Source organism: Solanum lycopersicum, chromosome 7, assembly GCF_036512215.1.
Source record: "Solanum lycopersicum chromosome 7, SLM_r2.1".
Taxonomy (NCBI): domain Eukaryota; kingdom Viridiplantae; phylum Streptophyta; class Magnoliopsida; order Solanales; family Solanaceae; genus Solanum; species Solanum lycopersicum.
The window spans coordinates 50652254-50658736 of NC_090806.1; the positions used below are offsets into that span (position 1 = coordinate 50652254).

Here is a 6483-nt window from a genome sequence, read left to right on the forward strand (position 1 = left end):
TAAATAATACACTTGATCTACAACTACAGAATCCTCGACAGGAGTAGAAACACGTATCAGAAAATCAAGAGACTCACACAATATATCCAGACTAGGAGCAAAATATGTGGAAACATAAGAATAATTAAAGCCTTGATCAAATAATACAGTAGCTGTTAGATGACAAACCGGAATAATACCTGTGATAACAGCATCTGAGGCTTCAGCCTCTGGCCTACCTAGAAAAGCATAACAGTGAGACCGACCTTCATCAGATTGTGAACCTCCACAACCACTACCTCGACTAGAAGGAGAACCACATCTACCTGAATGAGAACCACCTCTACCATTTTGTGCACCACCCCTAGCTGGAGGTTGTGCAGCCCTAGAAGTCAAAGCCTGAGAACCCTGAGGTAAGCCACCACGTCTGGCCCTAGGGCAGTCTCTCACAAAGTGTCCCATATCACTACACTCAAAGCGACCCCTACGAGACGCAGGCTGATGAGGAGAACCTGAATGACCAGAATGCCCTCCACGAACTACAGGTCTAGAAGATGAACCCTGCGAAGTATGTACCAAACTCGAAGAGTTATGCCTAGCGTAACCAGCCTCAAACGCTGGTATAGCAGCATGAATGGGTCTGCTGGACTGAGGGTTATAACCTCTGCCTAAGTAACCCCGACTCCTAGGCGGAGCACCACCATAATCACCTGAATAACGAGTCCTCTTGCCCTCTCGCTGCTCAAATCCATCACATCGAATCATCTCCAACTCCTTAGCAGCATTTACCACATTCTGGAATTGAACACCAGAAGCAGCAACCTGAGAAACTCCTAGAAGAATTGGAATAATCATCCCCTTAACAAACCTCCTCACTCTGTCAGCCTTGTGGGAAGTATCATCGAGGCATGCCTAGCCAAGACATGAAATTTTCCCTCATACTCTGAAACTGACATACCATTTTGCTGCAAACCCTTAAACTCGGACCTCTTGCGCTCTCTCTCACTACGTGAAACAAATTTGGATAGAAATACCTGAGTAAACTGAGTCCAGGATAGTTGATGAGATCCAGCTGGCCTACTACTAATATAATCCCTCCACCACTGCTTAGTAGAGCCAGTCATCTGAAACGCTGTGTAGTCAACTCCATGAGACTCCACTAATCCAATATTATGCAACCTCTCATGACAACTAACTTTAAACTCATATGCATCCTCAACTAAGTCTCCAGTATAAGTAGGAGGATTCATTAGTCTGAACCTCCAAAACATCTTTTGCTCATCAATAGTTATAGAAGGCCTGTTCACCAAATGTGATGTCATATCTGGAAACTCCATACTATCCAAACAAGGAGCTACAACGGCAGCTGGCTGAGTCCTGGGAGTCTGAGAATCTGGAGCAACTATCGGATCTGGAGTTTGACCTCCAACACGGGTCTGTGAGCCATCAGAAGTAACAGGCAAAGCTCCTGCCAGGGCCATCCCCTCTAGGATTCCTAACATATGAGCCAAGGTATCCTCAAGCACTGGGGGACAATAGTACTGGTTGGAGCCTGAGCTGGCCCATCCCCCTCGACACGATCTTGCACATCCCCATGAATAACCTCTGCATCAGGAGGTACGGTCCTACCACGACCCTGGGTAGCTACTGGTACTTGAACATCCACAGGTGCTGCAACAGGGCCACTACCCCGACCTCGAGCTCGTCCCCTACCTCTACCTCGGATAGTGTTCCCAGAAGCAGACGCAGGAATAGGATCCTGACCACCACTTGCCGATGTACGATTCCTCGCCATCTGAGAGAGAATGAGATATCAAGATTAGAATTTCTACAAGGTGAAGTGTTCACAATAATCAATAAAAGAACAGAATATTTTCTAAATGTCCTATAGCCTCTCGAAGATAGGTATGGACGTCTTCATATCGATCCGCAAGACTCTACTAGACATTGCTCTTATACTCTTGAGACCGATGAACCAAGGGCTCTGATACAAAATTTGTCACGACACAAAATCACGAGTCGTGATGGCACCTATGTTCCCAACCAATAGGTAAGCCAACCATCATATTTTAACAAAATTAACTAACTAATTAGTGAAGAGACAACAAATTTCCAAATCTCCAACACTGAGTTCCTTATAAGTATGAATGCAGAAGCTAAAATATATCACCCCTAGAATTTGGTATCTTAAGTACAAGAGCTTCTATAATTCGATGCAAGTCTGAAACTAAATGACAAATCTATTATAAGGGATATCATTTGTGAAAACTAATACACGAGATGTGCCCCTACTCGGAATCGAATCTGCACCACAAAGAGTGCAACAAGTGTAGTATGAGTACGAAACCACGTGTACCCAGCATGTCTCTTTGACCGACAACGAAGAAGTAGTCACGGGAGTTATATAAGAAAATAAATTCTTAAATTACACAAGTATATATATATATATATATTTTACTTAATATTTAAGTTTCATCCATAAAGGAAATCAACATTAAGTATTTTCCAAACACCAAACGAAACATATAATCATCAAGAATGAATGATGGGATGAAATGCAATGCAATATGATACCATGTAATGATATGTCTCAGAATACCCAATACTCACTCAACCGTATATACATGATACTCCTCGGAAATACATCGAGAGTTCATGACCCATGGGGGACTCGCGAGGTCCATATACCAACACGAATGATCTCCACGTGTCTGTGCGGACGATCTCAATGCACCATCATAATATAAAACTATTCCCGCACGGACGGTCTCCACGTGCCCAAAATTACAATCTTAACATCTTACCATCCCCAGCACGGACGATCTCCACGTGCCCATCTTATACTCAATCTCATGTCAATGCATGTATACAATATTATTTCAAAAATAAAAGGATGATGATGCATCTCACTCAATCAATATCGACATAATACACAATCACCTCAATTATCACAACTATATGGTGTAAAAAATAAACACAATCACTCAGAAATTTAAAGTCAATAATATATCAGCTAATGCACATATGATTTGGAAATTTTCAAATTACAATCCACATTCAATAGTAGTAACCTTCCGTTTAATAGCACCGGTACTCGTACAAATGCCCGTCACACCATTGATACGAGACCCCCATCTTTCGCCCTTCCCCGTTTGTCTATGTTCATTTTTTTTATTCTTTAATTAGGTAAACGTCCTTCAACAAGTCTAAAAAGTCTTAACATACCTTAGTGCCGAACTCGTGCAACGAAACCTCAAGGTAGTTCCTTCCCTTTTTGCAAAATTTCGGAACGTTCACGATCTACCAATGATGCAATTATTCGTAAGTAAGCGAGTTTGTATCAAATCATTATATGTCTATCGTAGAACCTAAAACTCACTTATATTTCTAATCTAGCTCCAAGCCTTGATAAAATTTGTACGCCAAATTTATCATATTTTCTAAATTTCAAGTCAAGAATTTAACTTTAACCTCTCCAAATACACTAGAGTTCAATGTTAGATCATATAATATACATCTAATAATTAATTACCAATCTCAATATATCAAAAGCTAGTATCTTGATTTGATGAATAATTAAAATAAGAATCACATTCCCCCAATTAACAACGCCGGAAAGAGCACTGCTGCAACATGACCATTTTTGTAAGAAAAAATTAATTATGCACAAAACATGCAAAATTTTCAAAAAAGTCACTACTAAATGCATGCCAATCATTGGGATGATTGTGCTATTATTCTTGTCCTCCCCTCAATTTTTATACCATAAAGAAAAATACATAAAGGATTTATAAGCAAATTTTGCACAGATCCTAAAACTACGAGACGGAAAAATCACAACCCCCAAGGACCATATCAAACAACAACTGTCCACAATAGATTATTCCTTTTGTTCAATCCAATAAAATTTTCACCTATACCTCCTAGTATCAATATCATCCAATCACATACAATGGACATTATAAAACTTAATTGCATTATCTATTCACTTAATATTGTATTAAAATTATTTTATTGAATAAGTATAAGTGCATCCTACAATTAAATATACACACATAAATAAATTTGAATTGGTTTACCTGGGAATCAAAGTAGTCACCGTAGCAAGTTTGGTTCATGTCGTCGCCGCACAAGGTAGTTTCTAACCCTTAATTTCTTTTCTGCCCTTCTAATGTCAAAAACGTATAACAAATAAACTAATCCCACTAACTTAAATCAATATATATGTCAAGTATAAAGATATTAAATAAGTTATGAGTATGACCCACTAACTATTAGCTATATTAATTCTTCACTAAAAATTTTTATCAACTAAATACTCTTAGTCTTCGAATAGTTAAAAATACCCTTTTAAATTTTCAAAAGGAGTCAGAGTAGTCCTAGTTCTCAAAACGACCTAGCGGGTCGTTACACCCATACTTAACCTCCTAAGTGGGAGAATCAACAAATTTAAACACCAAATTAAATGAACAAAATGGTATGTGTCCGAAGACATAGTACATCATGTCATGACCTAGAGAATCCAAGAGAGCTTGAATGAATAGCGAACCCTCAAAATTGATATGCTGGAGGCTGGATAGAACTGAAGATAATTCGAAGTCATTTGTACACTTGTTGCACTTCATTAAAGGAAAACAAAGAAAAACACAAGTAGGTCTCAGTTCGGAGAAACATATACTAAGTAGGTATCATCGGCCAACCCAAATTAGAAATTAATATACAATGAACAATAATATAAACTCAACTATAACACTTAACAAGTGATAAGAAACAAACAAAATGATCAAGTGTCAACAACACTAAAGTAAGCAACCATGAGGACTCATGCCTCAAACTAAACCATCTGAGGAATTGAGTTCTTTGAGATTGAGTACATTCCGTTAATTCCACATCATTTTCCTTTCCTAATACCGTGTCAGAACGTGACACTCCAATCCATTTATACCATCAGAACGTGAACTCCGATCAAAGAATATCGTATCAAAAATATGACACTCCGATCCAATTATAACATGTCGGAACGTGACACTCTGATCCAATTATACCATTAATTTATCATTTATTATCAGCACTTTCAATTCATTGATAATATTTCATCAAAACTTCATTGTTCAAGGCATCACTTTGATAAAATGGGTTCAAGAATATAAATTCCCCGATTTGAGGATTTCAGACCAATCACAAAACACACAACCAAGCCAAAAAATCACACTATCAAGTACATAGAAAACTACACAATATCATTTAATGCATATCAATCACAACTAATAGTTTACTATCAAGTAGCATAAACCATAACTTAACTCCACCTATGAACCGAAGTTAAACAACTACTTCTCCAATTTTTTTTCTTTCCTCAATGTCTCTGAAACTTTTCAATAAAGACTTGGATGGCCAAGACTAATGTGCTTGTTATGAAATTAACAACGACCACATAATGTGAAGGCTTATGCACCCTTTGATGGCTAAGATTCTTGAGCTGACATGATAATTCCTACAATAACACCGAACAACCCAAGTGCACTAAAAAACTCTTGATCAGAGGATCCTAATGATAAATGATGAGTTCGGTGCATCAGATAACACTGTTGCTTCCAATTATATCGATGCACAACCCACATACAATATTGACAAATACCATAATGATCCCAGAAGCAAAAATTGCATAGCCACCTCTAAGTGATTCTAGTTCATAAATCTGTGAGGTAGATACACTCTCGATCTTTGTTTTGAAGAATGATGGCCACAGAATATATGTAGCAACCATTTCACAAAAAAAATTACACTAATCAGATTTTTTGTTTTAATCCGAGGAACATTAATGGCAACACTAACAAAACTAGTTCCAATTATATATATGTTTCCCAAACATCAGCAGACACTGAAAGAGCGATGGAAATCACAATTCCGATGGCGGAGAACGTGTACAGAAGATCTACCCCAATGCTCGCGATTATTAGCTCGATGGACCCTCCCTTATTGATTTTTTTATATCCAAATTAATATATAACCAATTATAAAAAGTGGTAAAAGTAACTCTCTATTCATTTTAATGTTCTTTCTTTAACCACAAACTAAATAAATTATTAAAACTATCCCACTTATTTCCTGATTATAATTACGACCAATACAAAATATCCACTTAGAAACTTTTGAAAAGTATTTTATGAAATACAAAGCTCTAATACTCAAAACCACCAAATGAGTCATTACATTAGATACAAATTTACCCATCGTTCATCCCCGAACGATCAAAAGAAGGTGAGGGTAAGAAAAGGTACATTATGTCTCAATGATTCCTTTAAAATATTAGTACTTAATGTATTATCTCAAAAATATCAAACTAACCAATTGGAGATCTACACTTCCTCCAATAAAATGCCTCAAATAAGGACATCTGAATACTCTAATGGGAATTATTATTCGATGCAAGCTCAACTAACAACAAAACTATTCTCAAGTGAATGATAACTATTGTTATATTTTTATTTCAAATAACAACAA

At 37.3% G+C, this 6483-nt stretch overlaps 1 pseudogene; it reads right to left on the reverse strand.

Annotated features, from left to right (window-relative positions):
* Nucleotides 1–5426: 5426 nt before the first annotated feature.
* LOC101254110 (V-type proton ATPase subunit c''2-like) lies at nucleotides 5427–6213 on the reverse strand (annotated as a pseudogene).
* Between the last annotated feature and the right edge of the window lie 270 nt (nucleotides 6214–6483).